This window comes from Betta splendens, chromosome 5 (genome assembly GCF_900634795.4).
Source record: "Betta splendens chromosome 5, fBetSpl5.4, whole genome shotgun sequence".
Classification (NCBI taxonomy): domain Eukaryota; kingdom Metazoa; phylum Chordata; class Actinopteri; order Anabantiformes; family Osphronemidae; genus Betta; species Betta splendens.
This window is the reverse complement of record NC_040885.2, coordinates 3,697,334-3,719,702: the sequence shown is the minus strand read 5'-3', so window position 1 is coordinate 3,719,702 and position 22,369 is coordinate 3,697,334. Positions and strand designations below refer to the sequence as shown.

The window sequence follows — 22,369 nt, the reverse complement described above, 5'->3', positions numbered from 1 at the left end:
TAAATTAAGTCCCCCAGCAGTCTATGTCCATTGCAGCTTAACTAAGAGATGGTTCCTGTGACTAACAATCATTGCCAGTGACCTGAACCATCTCTAACTATAAGCTTTATCAAAAAAGAAAGTTTTAAGCCTAATCTTAAAGGTGGACAGTTTGTCAGCTTCTCTAACCTGAAGAGGGAGCTGGTTCCAGAGGAGAGGAGCTTGGTAGCTAAAAGCTCTGCCACCCGTTCTACATTTAAACACTTTAGGAACCACAAGTAGCCCAGCGCTCTGAGAACGAAGTGTTCTGCTGCCAGCATAAGGAACTATGAGGTCTTTAAGATAAGAAGGAGCTTTATCATTGAATACTTTGTAGGTGAGTAGAAGAATTTTAAATTCTATCCTACATTTTACAGGGAGTACAGAGAAGCTAATGTAGGAGAAATGTCAGAACTCTGGCTGTAGCATTTTAAAAAAAGCTGTAGGCGTTTTAAGGAGCTGTTAGGACATCATATGAGTAAGTAGTTACAGTAGTCCAGGATGTTTCGGATTTTAGCTATATTTCTAAGATGAAAGTAGGCGGGTATGGAGATTTGTTTAATGTATGATTTAAAACAGAGATCCTGGTCAAAAATGATACAAAGGTTCCTCACAGTAGAATCTGAAGCTAATGTTATGCCATCCAGGGTGGCTATCTGACTCAATAGTGTCTCTCTCAGATTTTTGAGCCCAACAATTTTCATTTCAGTTTTATCTGAATTTAGTTGAAGGATGTTTTGGGACATCCAGGATTTGATGTCTTATAAACAACCCTAAATTTTGACTAGTTGATCTGTTTTATTTGATTCCAAGGACATATATAGCTGAGCAGCATCTGCGTAGCAATGAAAATTAATAGAATGCTTCCTAATAATCTCACCTAGAAGGAGACATGTATAGGCTAAACAGAATTGGACCAAGCACAGAACCCTGTGGTACTCCATAGCTAATCCTTGTGCATGTGGAGAATTTCTCATTAACATGAACAAACTGGAATCTGTTCAACAAATAGGATTTAAACCATCCCAATGCTGTTCCTTTAATCCAGATTCTATGTTCTTGTGTTTGTAATAGAATGTTATGATCAATTCTATCAAATGCAGCACTAAGATCTAACAGGACAAGGACAGAAACTAGACCATTGTCCGAAGTTAATAGAAGATCATTAGTGACTCTAACCAGAGCTGTTTCTGTGCTATGATGTTTTCTAAATCCTGACTGAAAATCTTCCTACAAGTTATTCCCACTCAGGTGGTCAGATCATTGTTTAGCCACGATTTTTTCAAGAATCTTGGTAATAAACGGTATATTTGAAATGGGCCTATAGTTGGCTAGTTCTCCAGGGTCCAGGGTTGGTTTTTTCAATAGAGGTTTGACAACAGCCTGTGGTACATAGCCTAAATGTAAAGATTGGTTGATTTAATTTGGACGAGCTGATTAAAGGTAGAACTTCTTTGAGTAATCTAGTTGGGATTGGATCTAAAAGACAAGTGGACGACTTGGAAGAGTTGATTATTGAGGTTAACTCCATATAAGTTAGGGGGAAGACGCTGTCTAGGTAAGACAGAGGATTTGGTAAATTTAAAGTTGATGGATCTAGACAGTGCTTTCTGTCATTTGGAAGAAGTCGCTGCTGAATGTTTTTTCTAATGGTGATAATTTTATTAGTAAAGTAGTTCATAAAGTCATTGCTGCTGAGATTTAAGGGGATAGTAGACTCAACACAGCTATGACTCTTAGTCAGCCTGGGTACAGTGCTGAAAAGAAACCTGGGGTTGTTTTTGTTTTCCTCAATTAGGGAGGAATAATATGTTTTTCTAGCAGCACAAAGTGCTTTTTTATATATTATTAGACTGTCCTTCTATGCAATGCAGTTTACATTTATTTTGTTGGAATGCCACTGTCTTTCTAGTTGTCTTTTTAGGTGCATAATATGTTGCATAATGGAAAGTTTACAGTATTCAATTCAGTTAACAAATATACCTACATTGTCAAACGCAAAAGTTAACAGATTTCAGAAATTAAGAGGAAACCTCAAAATAATTAATTTAATGATCAATAATCTTTAAGTAAGCAATTGCATTCCTTTTCCTTCCTTCCTTTCATTCCCAATTGCAATTGCAAGCAAGCATTTGTGTGTTTTTTTATTTAAGTGCACTGGGCTGACATGTATATATATGTATGTATGTGTATATATGTATGTATGTGTATGTATATATATATACATACATACATATACACACACACACACACACAAACACACACACATATATACATATTATATACATATATATGTTTGTACATATATGTGTGTGTGTGTGTGTGTGTGTATATATGTATGTATGTATGTGTATATATGTATGTATGTGTATATATGTATATATATGCATGTATGTATGTGTATGTATATGTATATGTGTATATATATATATACATGACTGCTGTCATTTACTATTATAACTATTAATAATGTTTCATTATGTTGCGATATTGTATACTGCAACTATTAGTGAGTATTGTGTGGTTATGTGTAACAATATATAAGCATTGGTGTATGTATTGTGGTGGAAATTTCCAATAAAGAAGCAGATCAGAGAGTTGTCCTTTTGTGCGATCTTTCGCGATCCGTCTTTCAGAGTCCCGGCGGTTTCCTGCCTTAGATTTTTGTGTGTTTCAGCCGGAACCTTTTCAAAATTTCTCTTCCATGGACGTCTCCGTAGAAAGGGAACCGCTCAGATCAGTGACAGAGTTCTCAGAAGTGATCCCTCACCGTCAGGCCCCTCCAAGACCCGGGTCCCTCGTATCTCGAAACCACTTCCCCCTGCAAACGTGCTCCGTCTTTCAGAAGCCGTCTTTTTTTCTTGTCCACTCCCGTTGAACTGCGCTCAGATCTGCACACTGGTCTGTATCCTCAGTACAGACAAAAAGCTCGGTCCCACGAGCCAACCCTTAGCAACCACCATCTCAGCCACCAGGGCAGACTTTGACCTAATTAATTTTATACGAATATTAAATTTGAAAATAATTTTTTTTTGTTTGTTCCAAATATTATATTTTGGATGTTTTCAGCCAAATAGTATTTTTAGAAACATTATTATCTCTAGTCCTAATCATGTTTTCTTTTATGTTTTAGTCTAGTAGGGGATGCTTTAGAATTAATTGTTATTTGCCTTACTTTTCCCTAAACCAAATGATCAGAGCCAAGTAACCCCGAATACCTGAAACCAATTTCAAACCCGATTTGAAATAATAAAGAAAATAAAAATAATGGGGAAAGCAAATAAAAAGCATGGATGTTGATCGTGCACATCAACAAACCAAAAACCAGCTGGGAGATCAGTGTACACACCATGAAGGTGTGATGCAAAGAGCCCTCGATCCTCAAGTTGCTTCTGCCTTTTAACCCCTTTCTCTGGCTCTGGTGGAATGTCTCTCTGCACCAATAGAATTGTTTTTGCCACCTTATCTCGCTGTGAGTGAGAATGTTTGCTTTCTCACTTCTGCATCGTCATGTCTTGTTATCCAAAGGAAGGAACACCAAGCTTCCAAGACAAGATGCATTTGCTTTAACAGCCTTGGGTCTGGTGGTGAGTCAGATAGGATGGAGCCAGAGTCCGAGTGTAAAAGACAAACATATATCATAAATTATTAGTCAGTCAAATGGAACATCAGATGTTTAGACTTGATGTACGACAGGGCACAAGAGATTAGTTGTTTGTGTAAGAATGTTCAGTTCAGTATTGCACCTAACCTGCACATGACGACTGGGTTGGATAAGAAATAGCACAAGGCAAAATTTTTCCATTACAGTATATGAATGTATCTATGTATGAGTAAATGCATTTATATGCTTGTCGTATAACCCGTATGTGCTTTGGTATGGATTGTTTGGGTACTCCCCCAGGTCCGTGCATGAAGTGCAATTCATTATTCATGTGTAAAATGAAAATTGAATAACGTCTTTTCATGCTGTGTTTCACTTCCGTAAATCGGTAAAACACATTTGCTTTATACTGATTTACTCATTCTCCTTTTCTCCACTTTCAAAACGAAATAAGAAAAAAGGAAACCGGGGGGCGGGGCCAGTCGTCGAACTTTCACAATAAAACACCCAAGAGCATTGGAAGCGCAACATCGGCAAATATTTGTAGCTCTTGAATGATTGCGGTCGTGTTTTGACACACAATGAGACCCACATTGTTAACATTAATCAACGTAACAATTATTTATTTAGCCCGTCTCAGTGCTGACAACTGTCGTTTACGTTACGACTCATGGCGTTTGCTAAAGAAATGACATGTCAGTCAGCTCGCCATCGTCGGGTCACAGAATCACCTGCCAACAAAGTTAAGTTTTCTGTGCATCCTGCTTCATTAGACTGCAGCGATATCACGACCTTGTCGACACCTGGTGAGGAAGAATTTAGCGCATCTGCGGTGTTCCGGTGATTTTGAGTTTATGGTGAGACTGAAATCGCGTCCTCCTGCTTGGCCGGTTGATGCTCTTATGCCCAGGAAGACGCTCTAATGTTGTGCCGATCTTTGCAAGTATTCTAAACAGTGATTTATTACAGTTTATTGTGGCTGTTTAGACATGCTCCATCATTGGACTTCCTGTCTCAGAGCCTGCTTTACCTGCGGGAGAAAAACAGCCACTCAACCTGCCTCACAATAACTGAACTCATTGTGAGCCATGACTGCCCTAATGTGCATCGCATCATCTTTGTGAGGCAGATTCTGTGGCAAAGTGTGTGTGATCACATGATCCGTCACGCAACAAGGTGTTACTGTATGTACAGAGCAGATGAGTGACAGTCTAGCTCTGCATGCTGTTGTTGTTCTGGGGTGTGGAAGGGATTTTGGCCAGAAGAGGACATTCGTGTCAATGATGACTGTCTCTCAGCCTCATATAGGTCATACGACTGCATTACAAGAGGTGAGCCCACAGTGTTCCAGGATGCACTGTTGTTTCTGATTCATCGGTCATCCTGATCTGAGGAAAACAGTCTGTAGCTCTTTTAGCAACATGTTTTCAAAAAATTAGGCCATTGTTTTATATGTTTCTATGCTGATAGATAATATTACATTTTACATGTTCTATAAAGTTCAGCCTTGATGTTGAAGATTTTGTGAGTTGGCAGATTTAAACTTGGTAAATAAACATTGGTTAAAAAACATATGGGCAGTTCTGACTACAAATGTTTTGTGAAATAAAAAGGACTGCTGCTTTACTTGTCAGGATTTTGCAGATATCAGACCCACATGCACAGCGTGGACAGGTTGGTGGTTTAAGAGGTGACAGTCTTTATTACGTAACTCAAGGCAAGGCAAGCAGAGTTATACAGGTGCTCTCAGACGTGAGTACCAAAGGAGCAGGCTCTAATCTTGGTCAAACGGTCAGGTATGTTACCAGTCTTTCCACGGCAAAAGTACAGGCAAGAAGCAGGCAGGCTTGATTTCGAGATAACTGTCAGGTGTGTGTGGTTAACTGGGAATGACATGGAAACAGCTGAGACGTGGGTGAGACAAGAAGTGCTTCAAAATAAAACCGGAAACAGGACTAAGACATGACATACTGTCATAGGAACATGCATATAAGATATTCAATGCAAGGTAGATAGATAGATAGAATACCTTTATTATCTCGCGATGGGGAAAATACCAAGTTGCAACAGCAAACAGACATATAGACATATATACAGAAGAAATAACACAATAATAATTATAAGAAATTAGAATATCATGTACATATAACAATGAGGTAAGGTGACTGCACCAAACAAAGTGAGTGAGATATTAAAGTGACTGGTGCAATTGCTCTGGAGATGTAGCGTGTGTGTGGCAGTGTGGTAGCAATGTGCACCCTGTTATAAGTGTTCATTATAAAGTCTGACAGCAGCAAGAAGGAAAGACCTGCCCGACCCTCTCCTTCCCACAGTGAGGGTGGATCAGTTTGTCACTGCATCTGCTCTCCAGGGCAGACAGTGTGTCCTGCAGTGAGTGAGACTCGTGGTCCAGCATGGATTTGAAATTTGCCAGAACTCTTCTGTTTCCCACCTCTCTCACTGACTCCAGAGTGCAGCCCAGGACAGAGCTGGACTCTGATGACCCTGTCCAGTCTCTTCCTCCCCTCTCTGTGATGCTGCTGCTCCAGCAGATGACTGTACGGGATGGCTGATGACACCACAGAGTCATAGAAAGTCCTCAGGAGTGTCCCCTTCAGTCCAAACAACCTCAGCCTTCTTAGTAGGTAGAGTCTGCTCTGACCCTTCCTGTATAGTGCGTCTGTGTTGTTAGTCCAGTCTAGTTTGTTGTTAAGGTGAACACCCAGGTACAGTCCAATCTCTCTGGATGTTCATTCCCTGAATGTTCACTGGAGGAGGGGGTGTAGACTGACATCTGTGGAAGTCCACCACCATCTCCTTTGTCTTCCCTGCATTGATTAGAAGGTGGTTCTGCTGACACCAGTCCACAAAGTTCTGTGTCAGTTCTCTGTACTCTGCGTCATCATCGTCAGTGATAGGTCCAACAATTGCAGAGTCATCAGAGAACTTCTGCAGAAGACAGCCAGATGAGTTGTGTCTGAAGTCTGCAGTGTAGAGGGTGAAGAGGAAGGGGGCCAGGAAGGTCCCCTGGGGGGCTCCCACACTGCAGGTCAGAGTGTCCGACACCAGTCCTGGACCCTCACAAACTGGGGACGGTTTGTGAGGTGGTCCAGTATCCACTCTGTCAGGTAATTGCCCACACCAGCTGACTCCAACTTGTCCATTAAGATAGCCGGCTGTATGGTGTTAAAGGCACTGGAGAAGTCAAAGAACAGAATCCTCACAGTGCTGCTGGGCTTCTCAAAATGGGCCATGGAACGATGGAGCAGGAAGATGATGGCGTCCTCTACTCTGATGCCAGGCTGGTAGGCAGAACCATTGCTAAGTTCACCATGCAGCGCAGTTGATGCAGAACCGGTCTCTCAGGTATGATGACTACTAAACCAATACCGAAGGTAGGTGGTGCAAAATAAAAAGATCCTCTGCAGGCACTCATCTGCTCTGTACATACAGTAACACCTTGATGTTGCGTGACAGATCATCTGATCACACACACTTTGCCACAGAATCTGCCTCACAAAGATGATGCGAAGCACATTAGGGCAGTCATGGCTCACAATGAGTTCAGTTATTGTGAGGCCGGTTGAGTGGCTGTTTTTCTCCTGCAGGTAAAGCAGGCTCTGAGACAGGAAGTCCAATGATGGAGCATGTCTAAACAGCCACAATAAACTGTAATAAATCACTGTTTAGAATACTTGCAAAGATCGGCACAACATTAGAGCGTCTTCCTGGGCATAAGAGCATCAACCGGCCAAGCAGGAGGACGCGATTTCAGTCTCATTATAAACTGAAAATCACCGGAACACCGCAGATGCGCTAAATTCTTCCTCATCAGGTGTCGACAAGGTCGTGATGTCGCTGCACTAATGAAGCAGGATGCACAGAAAACTTAGCTTTGTTGGCAGGTGATTGTGTAAGTGACCCAACGGTGGCGAGCTGACTGACCTGTCATTCCTTTAGCAAACGCCATGAGTCGTAACGTAAACGACAGTTGTCAGCACTTGGTTAAATAGCTTGGTTAAATAAATGATTTAAATAAACAATTGTTACGTTGATTAATGTTATTAATGTGGGTCTCGTTATGTGTCAAAACACGACCGCAATCCTTCAAGAGTTACAAATATTTGCCGATGTTGCGCTTCAAACGCTCTTGGGCGTTTTATTGTGAAAGTCCGGCGACTGGCCCCGCCCCCGGTTTCCTTTTTTCTTATTTCGTTTTGAAAGTGGAGAAAAGGAGAATGAGTAAATCAGTATATCGCAAATGTGTTTTACCGATTTACGGAAACGAAACACAGCATAAAAAGACGTTATTCAATTTTCATTTTACACATGAATAATGAATTGCACTTCATGCACGGACCCCCCCATCAGGATTCGTGCTGGTGACATCTCCAGTACAGTCATTGGTAGAGATGGGAAGTTCTGCTCAAGTTCTTTTAGCTTACTTGGATCTAGTTTTACCCCACCACACACACACACACACTGTCCCTCACAATATGACATTCAGCCTAATACAAACTGCTAAACAAGTCAAAAAATAAATAAAATAAAAAATTGGCAGGTTTCCACTCATTTCACAGCATTAGTTAGCAGCAGTGGTGACTTGTGTGCTGCCCTTTGTGTTTCTAAATCCTATCATCTCTGTATGCAATAGTAAGAAATGTAAGGTTTCATACGTGTTTTTTTAGCAGGGGACGAAGGGATAAAATCAAAAGGACTGTGTCATCCTGACGACACTGCAGGAAATAACAGCAGTTTCTCTGATGTGGTTGCAAGGGCTTTAAATATTTTATTATCAGCCAGACATGGTATATACCTAAAAATAAACAATTCGATTTCTCGGTAAAAAAAAAAAATAATAATCATATTCTTAGGATATGAAGCCCCAGCTTTAAATGGTTCAGAACAAACAAACCCTAACCACTGAATGCACGTGAAAGCTGCAGCTTCGTAGACAATGTCTACCTTTTGACAAATGCGTATGTACAGCGCATTTAAATTTTTGAGTACTTGTTAACAGGGAGGAATATTTTGTTTATTGTTGCTATTACGTTATTTTTAGCGAAGCACGCGTTTTCTTTACGCATTCTGCCAGAACACGCGCACTGAGCGCGTGTGCGTCGGCTGTACTGCGTGAGCGTGTCTTCCACCTCCTTGACAGCGTCCCTCCCTCTTTCCTCCTCCTGTTGTTAAGGCTTTTCGCCGGCTAAAACCCGACATACTCCCTTTCCTTCAAACCGGAGTATAAACGCAGAGCGAAGTACGATTGTCTTGGTGCGCATTATCCATGGATTCCCCTTGGATGTCTTTCTGACAGGAGGGTATGTTTAAATATTTATTCTTTTCAACGCAGCCAGTTTGTTCTTGTCTCTAAAGGAACCCGTCTGGGTGTATTAAACGGTTTGTTGAATGCCAGTGTTTGGGATGACATGTTTAATTTTATGTTACACGTCTTTCGTCAAATCACTATATTGTGTTGGAGCCTTATGCTACCACTGCGGCGAATTTGCGTTTATTGCAGCGGCAGTTGTCCAATAGACCATGATTTGCACAGCATAACAAGCATGGTGTTTGCCCTCTTGCTCTCCTTCCTCTATGTAAGATTATTGACACTGTGGAAATGAAGCACGAGCAAGCTGTCGTTTCGTTTAAGCCCGCGGGCTTGCTGCCTTTCTAGTCTGCACTCAGGCAGTCAAGAATATTCATTTTGCTCCTTCTGCTTCCTGCACAACCACCTATACCACACGTGACACTCCAGTATACCTCCCTAAGACGACTTACTTTCAACTTGTGCTTTAGTTTTGCACCTCAACCTGTTAGGACAAACAATATTTGCGGCTGGCTTAGTCTCTGTTGTCTAAACACATTTGTCACTAATTATGCAACGGCCATACTTGAATACTTGACACACACTGGAAACGTAACAGAATGTCAATACTCTATCGCCTTTTCATCCAAAAGGATTGATCCACAAAAAATGGTTCAAGTGCTTTGGTTTGTGTTCAAATGAACTCAAGTTGAACAGCTGTGCCGAGTTGTACTTGTCTGTTCTGACTGCATGCTCAGGCAGGTCCATTTGTGGATGTGATCTCACATTTGACCTCTCTGGTTAAGCTATGAAACCATTCATTCATTCATCATATTCATTACTGCTTGTCAGGTCCTGGCCATTGCTCTGTTTTGCCTCTGCAGTATTCGTTTACTGTATATGGACTCATGATACTTCATGATACGGCACACTCTCTGCTCTGCTCCAGGCTGCATGTGCTGGCAGACCTGTTGTCATGAAACACTTGTGTCATCGGAACAGTCCTGTGCCTCCAATGTAAGCCTCCCAGCAAGCCTTTCTTTTGAGAGTCAACCGCAATCTACTTTTACACAAGCACCTAAATGCCAGAGAACCATTTACTCACCTTACTTACTTTTACAGACACAGATACATTAAAGATGAGGTATTTACATTTTTACTATGTGTACAAAAGCTTGGTGTGCTGTACATGTCAATATTTGTGCATAAACCCAGATGCCAGATGTTGATGCTGGGATTTCATAGCAGAGCATGCTGCCTACATCCGTTTGCAATCCAAATGAGGTATCCAGAGAGGCCAAAGCAGCACTATAGGGGAGCAGTAATTCTGTGCTTGCAATTTAACTCTTTTTAACTTCTATGTTGGAAAAGAAGCAGTTTCTGTGTAAGTGAACCTGTGTGAACCTCAAATAACATGTTTTAGCAGCAGTCTTAGTCATGACACAGTCCTGCAAATGCAGCATATTTGTTTTGGGTTACCTTGATGTTGTAAGAGTACACAAAGGTGTACATGAGATGTGCATGTGTATACTCTATGTCTGTGTTTGCCCATTCTGCATTTGGCTCTCATTGTGGCTGGCCTAGCCAAGTTTATTGGACTTGTTATTGCTTACCGTTCAAAGTTATATTACTTGACACTGAAACAAATCTAATCTAATAAGAGACAACACAGTGTGATTGTTGTGTTTGAATGTCTGAAATTGCTTCCTGTTCAATGTACAAGTATGTGTATGCCATTTTGTGGTGGTGTCTAAATGTTGAGTGTACACGCTCATCTTCTACTGTACATTGTAATGACACGTGTAGTAGGAAGGGCATGAACAGTAAAAAATATCCCAGAACGCAATTCAGATATAAGAAAATTACAGTCATGGCACCTATTGATCATGGTGCAATGTGACAATGATTATAATGTACACTAAGCAGTCAGTGAGTAGCGCCTTAATATCTGGACAGAAAATTTATTGCCAAAAGAATATTTTAACCCAAACTGTACTCTGAACTGTTATTAAATTAATCTTAAAACCTCTGGTACCCTGGTTAAAAAAAGCTGCTTAAAAATATAAATACACAAGTTTTCTTGTGTCCCTTACACACCATGTAACATACCATATAGTATCTGAAATGCTAATAAGCAGCGCTCTGTTATTGACATTAGTTAGGGGGGTGTCTTCCAGTAGCTGTAAAACTTCAAACTGGACTACAGAACCTGAGAGGTGGAAACACTTAAGTCATCATCCGAATAGGGCAGAAGGGCCCTATGAAGGTGATTAAAGACCTGAGGCCTGTAGATCTTACATCATTGGTGATGGCAGGGCTGTGGACAATGCTAAAATATTCACTATCAACACTATTCAAAGCACCTGGACACCTCAAGAAACATTACCAGGCTCTTGTTTGCAGACATCAACAACATCTGAAAAAAATTATATATTTTTTTTCATCTGGGTCCTTAGCTCATTCTATGTATTATCAATTTCCTTACCAATTGGACACAGGGTGCTTGTTAATGGATCTTATTTAAATGTTCTTTGCAGCTCCACTAATTCCCCAAAGCAATGTTTTACCTCAGTTGCTTTTTAGACAACTTTCTGTCTACATGGCCTAATTGTCATCTGGTCAAGTTTGCTGATGACACAGTCCTGCTTTCTTTAGTCTCTGCCTTTATTACATCATGGTTCATCACCTGAGTGTAATGAAATCATTCATCTTTAGAACTGTCAAAAGAGCTCATTATGACATATTGTAGTAAGCAGAGACAGTTTGCAGCAGATGTTACCACTATCATATACACGGTGAGACTGTGGAGGTACTTGGGCACAGTGTTTTACAACTTCTTGAAGCTTGCTTCTAGGTCTGGAGGAATTGGCACTAGCCCCAGTACCTACTCAGGAAGTTAAGCTCATCCAACACTAACCCAGACAACCTCACCACCTTTTACCATTCCTTTTATTGAGAGTGTACTTTCTCTTTCAATTCCATCAGCCGGACACACGTAAATAAAACAATGAAGACCTGCTTTAAAATCATAGGACATTCTGTGAGTGCTCTAAATGCTCTGTGTGAACAACAGAAAATATAAACTGCTAATAGGATCCTCCAGGACCCCTCACACATCCTAACTGGCTCCTACCAGGATGCAGGTTATGATGGCCAGGATGTTGGATTCAGAGGAGAGCTGCTTTTGTTACAATAGCAGTCAAGTATCGGAACACTCTTATCTGTTTCCCACCGATAGTTATTGACTTATGATGTGGGGGTAATTTCTGGGCATTTTCTTCTCAGACACCTGGGAAACGCACCTAAATTCAAATGCAAGTTGTTCGTCAACCATTTGGAGTATATTTAAAAGCTTGGGGTCTTTGGAAGCGTAACATTCTGTAGTTCTCACCACAGCCACTGTCAGATTTACTGTAGATTATAGAAGTAGTTATACACTGTAGAACACAGAGAAAGAAATAATCTCCTCCCCTCCTGGATTTTTCCCTTATAAATACAACACCCTGGTGTATGGTGGTATTGGCTAAAAGACAAAAGGAATTCAATAAAAAAAAAGAAAAGAAAGCCTTTATTGGTCATAGGGTTGGAGGCGGCATTTTCCGACTGGTTTGGCTTCGATAGAAGCGGGAGGCTTGCTGCCTCCATCTTGAATCTTCCCTGTTAGTTTTGGTTTTAAATTTTAGTTATGGCTCACAGAAGTGGAAAAAATATATTTTTTGCTAAGGAGTGACAATTATTATTGTTTTTTATTGGTGTTTTATTGATGTTGTCTGTGCCTCCAAATGAAGAGTTTAAAAATTTTAGTGAGTGAAAGTTAATATTTTCTGTTTTACATGGTCTATTATCAGCTTTGTTTGCCATAACCAACAGAGGATAACAGAGTAAAGCGTTTGTTTTACAGGAGGTGACTTAAGCCTCATCAGGATGATGCAGCCACTGCAGCTCTGTTAGTCCACAATATTGTTATAGTGCAGACTTGAACATCATGTTGCTTCACTGTGTGATCTTTAAAGAGCAACAGTGTGTTATTTGGGCTTCCTTTTTTTGAGGCTCTCTTAATAAATCGTGTTGCTGCCTGTGATCAGGGTTTTATTTTTGGCTTTATTATACTTGCACTGCTTTGGGAAATTTATTTGCCTTGCATCATTCTGTCTGCACGTGGTTACAAAGCTATTTCAAAACATGAGACTCTTTTATTTCCCACTATCAGTCATGCAGCTCTTCACAGTTCAAGCATCACTTTGTCCTTCTGAAGGAAGCTGGGGAGCTTTTAAACTGAGCGGCATTGACTCTGTACGAATGATTTAATGAGTCAGCCGGTTCTCCAACCTTTGCTCTCGCTTTGCATAGTTATGCTTTCCCTGTCCCATTCTCTATCCATCCATCTACTTTTTGACTGCCACTGTCTTTGCACAAATGTATTGACTCCCAGTGATGAGAGTTATCATGTCGTTTGGCTTTGATCTGGTGCAGTGTTGCTGGTGATGCTGCATTTGTTGCCTCCTCACTCTAGAGCAGAGTTTATATTTTAGGAAAAGCTGGGGAAAGGACACTTTTCACTTATTTCCAGGTTGCTTTACTGCATTTATTATTGTGTTAATATTGGTTGTGGAAATATTTTTCTTTATATGTGGGGGGGTGGAGCAACAGCTCATCACCCTTACGATTTTCTCTTGCTATACTTATACTAATTAAAAAAACTCAGAGGTAGGAACTTCTTTTTGGTGATATGACTGGCCAAGCCAAGAGACCTACAGTACATATTTAGTGGGAGAGCTGGCAACAGCTCATTGTCACTAGCTTTCGAATGATGTGTCTGGCTGAGCCATCAGACCTATACTTCAGTCACTATCGACTAGTGCAGAGAGATCCTGAATTTCCCCTATAGAGTCTAATGATAATTTCCAGTCAATTCAGGCAGGGTCATACACGGTGAGGCTCACCAGCAGTACAGATAAGGTGTAGGCAGGCTCAGGTCTAAAAACAAGCAACATTGTTACCAGGTAGTCACGACAGAGGTGCAGACAAGGATCAGGCAGGTCTCAGGTCAAAAACAAGCAGGAGCGTTACCAGGTAATCACGGCAGGGGTACAGACAAGGATCAGGCAGGTCTCCGGAAAACGAGGGTCATGAACGGGATGGAGATCAGAAGTAAGCAGACAAGGTAACGCTGGAAAGTGGTGAGTACACGCAACAATCTGGCGACTGGCTTGGGTGAGAACTGGGGCTTATACTGTATGCTGGTGAGTGATTACTCAGGCAGGTGTGCGTGATGAGAACCGGGGATGACATGAAACAGCTGTGGTATGAACAGAACAGGAAGTCCTTCAAAATAAAACAGGAACTTGAACAAACTGTGACACTGTCTCTTTCTCTAAATCCTTTCAAAATAAAAGCACAAATCAAATTTCTTTTTAATAGCAATATTTCTGCATTTGACTGAGTAATTATGTCTACTTAATCTGACTATTTTAAAGTTTAGTAATTAGGCACTTGTACATGTTCCAAATCCTTTCATAGTAAAAGCACCATTGTATTGTATTATTTAATAAATGCCCATGCACCCCCTCCAAATACTTTCAAAATAAAGCCCAAACGCAATTTATTACCTTTGATAGCAAGATGTCTGGTTCTGACTAAATAATTTAAAATAGGTAGTTTAGTAAACACACACATACTGCTATCCTTTCCAACATTCAGAACAAATTCAATTTATTATTAATTTATTAGCAAAATGTCTGCTTTCGACTAGTTAATTATAACTACTTTATTAAGTAGTATTAAGTTATTAAGATTACTTTAAAGTTAAGAAGTTTACTACACATACTACCTGCAAATCCTTTCAAAATAAAAGTTTAGTCAGCTTTTCGTGATTGTCAACAGTGTGTCTTGGTTAACTTTTTAATCTTTGTCAAATTTTAATGTTTGTTAACCCTTTATTCTTCCTCAAATTTTTGTTTTGGCTGTCTTTTTAGGCTTTTTGTCATCTTTTAACCTCTTTGTCATTTTTTTAATCATTGTCCTCATTTTAATTGTTGTCAACATTTTGTTGTCTTCATCGTCGTAATCAACATTTTGATGTCTGCAGCTTAATCAGTGTTTCACAATGTGGTGGCAGAAGATTAGCTCTCCCACGTAATTTCTCGGAGAAATGACTTTTTCTTGTTGTCTCTGTTGGCCTTAAATTGAAGATAGTATGTAACTTTCCCAAATTATTCATAATGTTATTTTCGCTCTTTGTTTATGAAAAAAAGCAAAAGAGACCCAGTATCTAACTTGCTGTGACAGGAATTTTCATTTGTCAAGATCAGAGACAGTTTAACTGACAGTTTAAAATGCTGATACAGATTAAAGTGTAACTCCATCTACACACACACTATGGGGTGCCAAATGTAAAAGGTAGCACCTATAACTAGTTTTCTCACATTTAACTAAATGACACAACATGTTTTCTCACATTTAGTTAAATGTGCAAAAGTCTAAATGTAAATGTTAAATCTAAATGTAAATGTTAAATCTAAATGTAAATGTTGAATGTTAAATGTAAATGTTAAATGTAAATGTTAAATGTAAATGTTAAATGCTAAATGTTAAATGTAAATGTTAAATGTAAATGTTAAATGTAAATGTTAAATGTTTGCCGAGTATAAAACTGAATATTCATGAATGGGCAAGTAGACTCCATCCCTACCCTCAAACAGCGCTGGTCTAAGATCAGTGACGCGGACTCAAACACGTCAAACAGTACGCATAGCTCCGCCCACATCTGACTCTGGATCGGTGCACAAAAATACTGGAGAGAAGCCTGAAGTCGAAGCCATCATGGCCGCCAGCTCCGACTTCCTCCCGTTGGGGGAGATTGAACGGGCTGTAACGGCAGGTGTGCGGGCTGAGGCTCCGCTTCAAACTGCCGTTCTGTCGTAAACACCATTAATGAGGAGTTAAGTAGGTTTAAAAAGAATATTTCTGTGGCGCCAGTGGAGAATTAGTTGGCTAACTATACTAGCTAGCCGAAGTTACGTCCAGGCTAAAAACAAAAGTTTCCAGATCAGATGTGGGCGGGGTTTGCGCGCACTGTTTGAGGTGATTGAGTTCGCGTCTCTGATCTGAGACCAGCGCTGTTTGAGGGTAGGGGTAGGGTCTACTTGCCCATTCATGAATATTCAGTTTTACACTCGGCAAACATTTAACATTTACATTTAACATTTACATTTAACATTTACATTTAACATTTAGCATTTAGCATTTAGCATTTAACATTTACATTTACATTTACATTTACATTTACATTTAACATTTACATTTAACATTTACATTTAGACTTTTGCACATTTAACTAAATGTGAGAAAACATGTTGTGTCATTTAGTTAAATGTGAGAAAACTAGTTATAGGTGCTCCTTTTACATTTGGCACCCCATACATGCACACAGCCCAGTCAGTCAGTCAGTCAGTCAGTCAGTCAGTCAGTCAGTCAGTCACTAATCTAGGGACTGCTTGTTCCTCACAATAGTGGCTAAGTCACAACTCTTAACAACAAAATCCTATACACATATAAGCTTAGCAGTTTTATTTACACATTTTATGAAGTGTTTACTCTAAAATTTGTATTTTTTAAAATAAGCATCCTAAAATATCCATATCAGTGTCAGATTTCCGAAATGAAATCACGCATAATAAAAAGTTTTATTTTACAAGATTCATCCTTAATTTTTTCTCATTTTTATTTCACCTGCACACACCTTAGCTATAACAATTTACTGTATAGCATTGGCCTAATTTCAATATGCCCTCCTGCTTTTTGGCATTGTCAATAATTTCTCTTGGTCAAAATTTTAATCTTTTGTAAGCATTTAGTTTTATTCAACTTTTTGATTGTTCTTTCTTGTTTTGGTAGACCTTTTCAAGCAGCAATTTGTAAGCATTGAGCAACTATTCTGTCAGTTCCTTCAGAATAGCTGTCTCACTTCTTTTCTTTAGAAAGTAAACTTTCTAGCTTATTTTACTTTCTTTCAGTGAACCAAGCCACTATCTATTGTCTTCTTTTGGCCACTTCACTACTTGCAGTCCTTAATTAGAGCCTCTGCAATCAACACTTGTGGAAGAAGGCTTATTCTGTTGTTCATCTGTATGTTTTTTCCCATTGATTAGTATGTACAGTAATTGACTATGTCCTGCACACAATTTTGCAAAACAGCAAAAATCAGGTTTCACAAAAAATATTTTGACATGATGCAGATAGTGTGAAACCAAATTAGGCTTTCAGTCCCCAGAGCTTATTTTTCACATAGTTGGGCTTAAAGGTCTATGTGTAGGTTTAGCTTTCATACTGTAAAGGTAGGACCCAAAGATTCTAAGACATTTCTTTGTTTACCAGGGGTTTTGACCCTGGTCTAGGGTTGACTGTTGCAGTTCACTGTTATGAAGCAAGTACACAGTCTACTCCCACTAATTCTTGCCTTTTTTATGTGACTTCTAAACCGGTCGGACAGGTTATAAGGCACACTCATGCAATAATTTCTTCACACTATGTGTGTGTGCGTGTGTGTGTGTGTTTACACTCCTTAACATTATTTATGGTTGCTAGTAGTATTATGTGTATAGCTCTGTGTGAGGTTTTGACTATGGGTCACGATTTACTCAACAGATTCCATTTAGGCAAAACATCTCTTATAATGTTGACAGACAAACAGAAGTATTTTAAAGTACTTAGAAGAGGTTTTAACATACAAAGGCAATCTGTTGATCAAGATCATTAAATACTGTAAAAGCTCCTGAATAATTAGGTCCTATGGCAGTTATACTGTTTCTAAAAGAAAAGCTGGACCAAAAAGCCAAGGAGTAACATTTGATCAGTGATGTGATTATGAGTATAATGGATCTGAATTTAACGCCTTTTTGTTATTTTTTTCTTTTTTATTCACTGTAATTTACTATCTCAAATAACATTCAAGTAAAATCAAGTAGCTCTAAACTGCATATATAGCATATCTATCATAGGCAATTCATTAATTGATTAAGTTATCTGAAACTGATCTGTGCTTTGCTTGATCTTTGCTTGACCAAAAGACTCTTACTTCTCTCCTTATCTCATATACTGTGTGTGTGTGTGTGTGTGTGTGTGTGTGTGTGTGTGTGTGGTGTGTGTGTGTGTGTGTGTGTTTATTTTATTATCCTGTTTTTGTGTTTGCTGCAATAATTGGAAACTCATTTATAGTTAATGCCAAGATTGATTCCCCTCTGGTCGCTGTGTTCGTCTTGTAATCTCACCAGTCATTTTATGCCAAGAGCCAGGAACACCTACAGTAGAGTTGCCAAGCCAAACTCCAGAAAGAAGATTAAGATGTTTGGTGTTGGATTTTGTCTGCCACTTAGCAGTCCATAGCAACTACTAATGCTTTGTAAGTACACTGACACCAATAGCACAGAGAACTTCTGTAGCTTCCTTTCACACATGGCACTGATCCCCAATAAGGAGATGAATGGTTCTATTAAAAAAGTTAAGCTAGGAAATGGACGTATACACATGGCCTCTCGGTTTCTCTGTGTGGCATAGTTGAAATGTTTCCCAGATTTGATCACTGATTTTCACTTTGATTCTGTTTCACTGATACTTTGGTACTGTACAGTAAGTTGTTTCTGGTTTAAACCAAAGCAACAACGTACACAGCCCAAAAAAATGTTTATGTTTTCTGGCTATGTTTACTTGAAGTTGGAATCTGAAAAACAGTCCTACTGCAGGTGAAAGCCCAGCTAGAATATAATCTTTAAAAATGTAAATTACAAAATTCCTAAAACGCTGTTGTTCATTGTGTCATATAGGCTCATGTCAACAACAGTTGTTTATATAGGCTAATGTGAACAACAGTCGTTTAAGTCCTGGGTAGTGTAGTGGTTAAGGGTAAGGTCACAGAGAGAGAGATTTTATACCATACTTGAGAGATGCCAGACTTAAAAATGTAAGATAGCTGTATAACAATAATAACAATAACAATGGGAATTTACAACAAAACATTTATATTACTTCAGTGGCTTCACTTATTATCTTTAGCTAGGTCAAAGCAACATTTTTATTTAAATTTAATTTAATAAACCTGACCACTGAACACATAGGCACTCAAAATTCTTGTTCTACTTTTATTTAAAATTCAAAATCAGTATTTACCAGACTGTTTTGTGTAATCTTGCCTAACCAAAAGTAATAAAGGTATAAAAGACACGATTTCCCATGCATCGGCTACATGAATATAATACACAGAAGCCCCCAATGTAATTCAACTCCCAACCAGACATACTGTAACTAGGCCATACTATGTATATAGTACCAAAGAGTATAACATCACAAACTAAGAAATTAGATTTAAGAACTTGCCATGGGTTGATTTTTCAGTGAATTTTAGGTGAATGCTCACTTCTACCCAGTTTCAGCATTACAGCTGCTGCTGAACAAAGGTAAAAATGTTTTTCATGTTTTTAGGGTAGTTAAGGTGGAGCGTGTTGACCAGTCCAAAGATAGAAAATGTGAGGCATATTGGCCAATTCATCCACCACCACACTCCCCTCCAAGATGATTACCAGTCTGGATGGGTTGACCTGAGGATTTTCTAGATTCCCACTGGTGTTTCGCTGTACGAGTCCTTGTCAGTTACATCCTAAAAGAGAAAACTGTATAGTATATAGTATGTACAGCAGTATACATTTTTTCAACTACTGTAATTAGACATGTAGTCTAATTTGTTGTAAACACAAGAAAAAAATCAGGCAATAAGACAGAATAAGACATAAGACAAAACATGCAAGCCCATAAATATACCTCATGCTAAGTTGAGCCCTTATCTACTTGCACCAACACCTTTACAATAACTTTGAAAACTTACAGTGCAGGTTTTCAAGAACGTGGAACAATCACCCCCGAAAATGACTGGAAGTCAGTCTTCCAGGCATTTGTGTCTGTTGGCTCAGTGGTCTGAAACACAAAGGAGATAATTTTTGCCTAACAAATGCACTGGAGGTGACAGGAACGGGAACAACACCAAAATACAAAGAACACACAGAAAAGGTATATTAAAATAAAGATCATTTGTCTTTACAGATATTAAACCTCACAAAGCTTCTGGTGATGTTGTTGGTCAGTTAGCTTACATAGCTACATGTAGTTAAAACGTTTTCCTCTAACAAACGTCCTATAGAGCAAAGACATGTTGCTAAATTTGCTAACATGTGACTGACAGGTCATATTCAGTTAAAGTTTTCTACCGCTTACAGTTTTCCCAAAGTAGTTACCATAATGCTAACCTTGGTTAGCTAACAAATAGGCTACACTAGTGGACAGTGGAAAAACACTGCATGTTCTTACTCACTGGACTTCATGTTAGTTGAACTGTTCTTCTCGTGGAGATTTGAGTCTGCCGGAGACTGTCTGTGCGCAGTCCGTGTTACAGGATTGTTTGACTAAGAAGAGTCCAACCGAGGTTTTTCTTCTGCGACAAGGAATCAGGCAGGCATCTATAAATCTTTCAACAGTCAGTTTGCTGCTGCACTCTAGGTGTGCAGTAGGTATTTACATATGAATACGTAACCATGGGGAAAAGCTCTCCCATTCATTTAAAACAATGAAGTGAGGTGTTCTAAGTAAAAGGCAAACCTTATCCACCACAGCAAGTTCTGATGTAAGCGGTGGCACCACTGATTTAAAATCCTGCAGTTTCGAGCTGACCTAGAGAGAACACCGGAATAAACAAGTTTCAGCAATAATTAGCGGATCTGCTGAGTTCTGTCCTCATATCATAGAGTTCAACAGATCTACGGCTGCTGTAAAACAAACTGTATCACCCATGATTATTGTGGTTATTTACATAAAATCTATGACCACTGAAAAACATTTATTAACAAATTATGGCATTTTAAAACCTAAATAAGCGGCTATAGTCACAGATGGACTGCATTTTACGTCATTACGAGGCAATGCGCACTGAAAATATATTACTATTACCACAAACCATAATCACGTAAATGTGTGAAGCCAATATATTGTACGAACGCTTATACCTTTGTATTGAACAGAAAGTAACTAAGACATCAACTATGTTGTTCAGAAACTTATTGCATAGGAAGAGCACTGTCAGGGGATTGAACTCACACTAACTCAGTCAAAATAGTAGTCACCAGCTTAACCACTGGGCTATCAGAGGATGTGGGAATGCCATTGGAGAATGACTAGTCATGGGTAATGTCTCAATGTGACATGTTTATTTGAGAGCGAGTTGTTGCGCTTCATACTCCCTAAATTTGAGCACACAACAGATACTTCATAGTAAAACAGGTTTGGTGTAATATGCAGTGTATGTATGTTACACTGTGGTGCATTGGAGGCTTCTAATCAATGTTGTGCCTGGTGGTTAAAATGAGACTAGCGTCCTGTTTTTTTTTTCTTTTCAGCCAGCTGCAGGATTAGAAATCCTTAGTCAGCGACACACCCGTTGCGCTGTGGCGACGCAACAGTACTGCAGTGAAAACGCTTGTCACTTTGTCACTGCTACCACTGTAACTAATTCTAACTTTATCTGTGTGTTTTGACACTGGAAAATAAAAATTAACAATCTCTCAAATTATTGCCTGGATTTGATTTGATGTTTCTGCAAACATTGAGTGGGAGGCTCTGATCATACATGTTTGCCTTGTAGAGCAGTTTGCATTTGCACATGTTATATTGTTATATTGTTATGCATAACAGATGTGGGAGTGAAATGATGCGCCGTCACAACATTGCTGGGCTTACACATATGTTTGTTGTTTATTTGCAGTTAACCTGCACATCTGCAGATCTGTTTCTGTATTCGTGCACAGACAAAAAAACAAGTATGAAGTTTTTCCCTCCAAAAACGCAGAACAACTCTTTCCCACAGGGCAGGGTTTAAACAGTGACTCCCAGGAGCTGGATTGAGAAAGCACAAGGACAAACATGTGTCTATTTTAGTTAGTCAGGGTCTTATTAATTACTTTTAAACATTTTTCTTTACATAGTTCATTCTAACTGCCTCTAATCCTCTATATCCTGCCTACTCTTACATTGTTCATACACTGTTCTGAAACAAATATGTGAATTACTCCAATAAAAAAAAAATCAAGGTATGCAAGGATGTTTTACTTCACTTGTAGTTTAACATGAACATTTTCCCCTTACATGTTTGATGCATCTAATGACTGGACAACATAAATAAAGTAATCAGTAATCTTCAGTTGCTGGTCCTTCTGTCGCAACATAGTCATGCCCAGGATCGACCATGTGTAGCCAGTAAAATATCCAAACAGATAAACAAGCACTTATCACTGTAAAAATCATTTTTTACTTTGCAATTCTCATTTTTGGCTTTTCTAAGTGCAACAACATACAGAGTGTCTAAACTCCTGAGGTAAACTGAAGTTGGCAAAGAGGATATG

At 39.2% G+C, this 22,369-nt stretch overlaps 1 protein-coding gene and 1 long non-coding RNA gene across 17 annotated transcripts in view; one reads left to right on the top strand and one right to left on the bottom strand.

The window, feature by feature from the left end:
• Positions 1 to 8,684: 8,684 nt before the first annotated feature.
• Positions 8,685 to 22,369, top strand: part of LOC114855041 (band 4.1-like protein 1) — a 76,726-nt gene continuing 63,041 nt past the window's right edge. For 3 of the 16 annotated variants that reach the window (XM_055508813.1, XM_055508802.1, XM_055508803.1), the window contains exon 1: positions 8,696 to 8,943. The gene's annotated coding sequence lies outside the window, so the exon portion shown is untranslated. Of the gene's footprint in view, positions 8,944 to 22,369 lie in introns of all 16 variants that reach the window. The other 13 variants (XM_055508814.1, XM_055508810.1, XM_055508804.1 and 10 more) reach the window with 10 other exon arrangements.
• On the bottom strand, positions 19,053 to 20,683 carry LOC114855043 (uncharacterized). The gene is made up of 3 exons (XR_003785857.2): positions 20,290 to 20,683; positions 19,807 to 19,895; positions 19,053 to 19,581 (listed from the first exon to the last, which is right to left on the bottom strand). It is a non-coding gene; the product is annotated as an uncharacterized LOC114855043 (long non-coding RNA).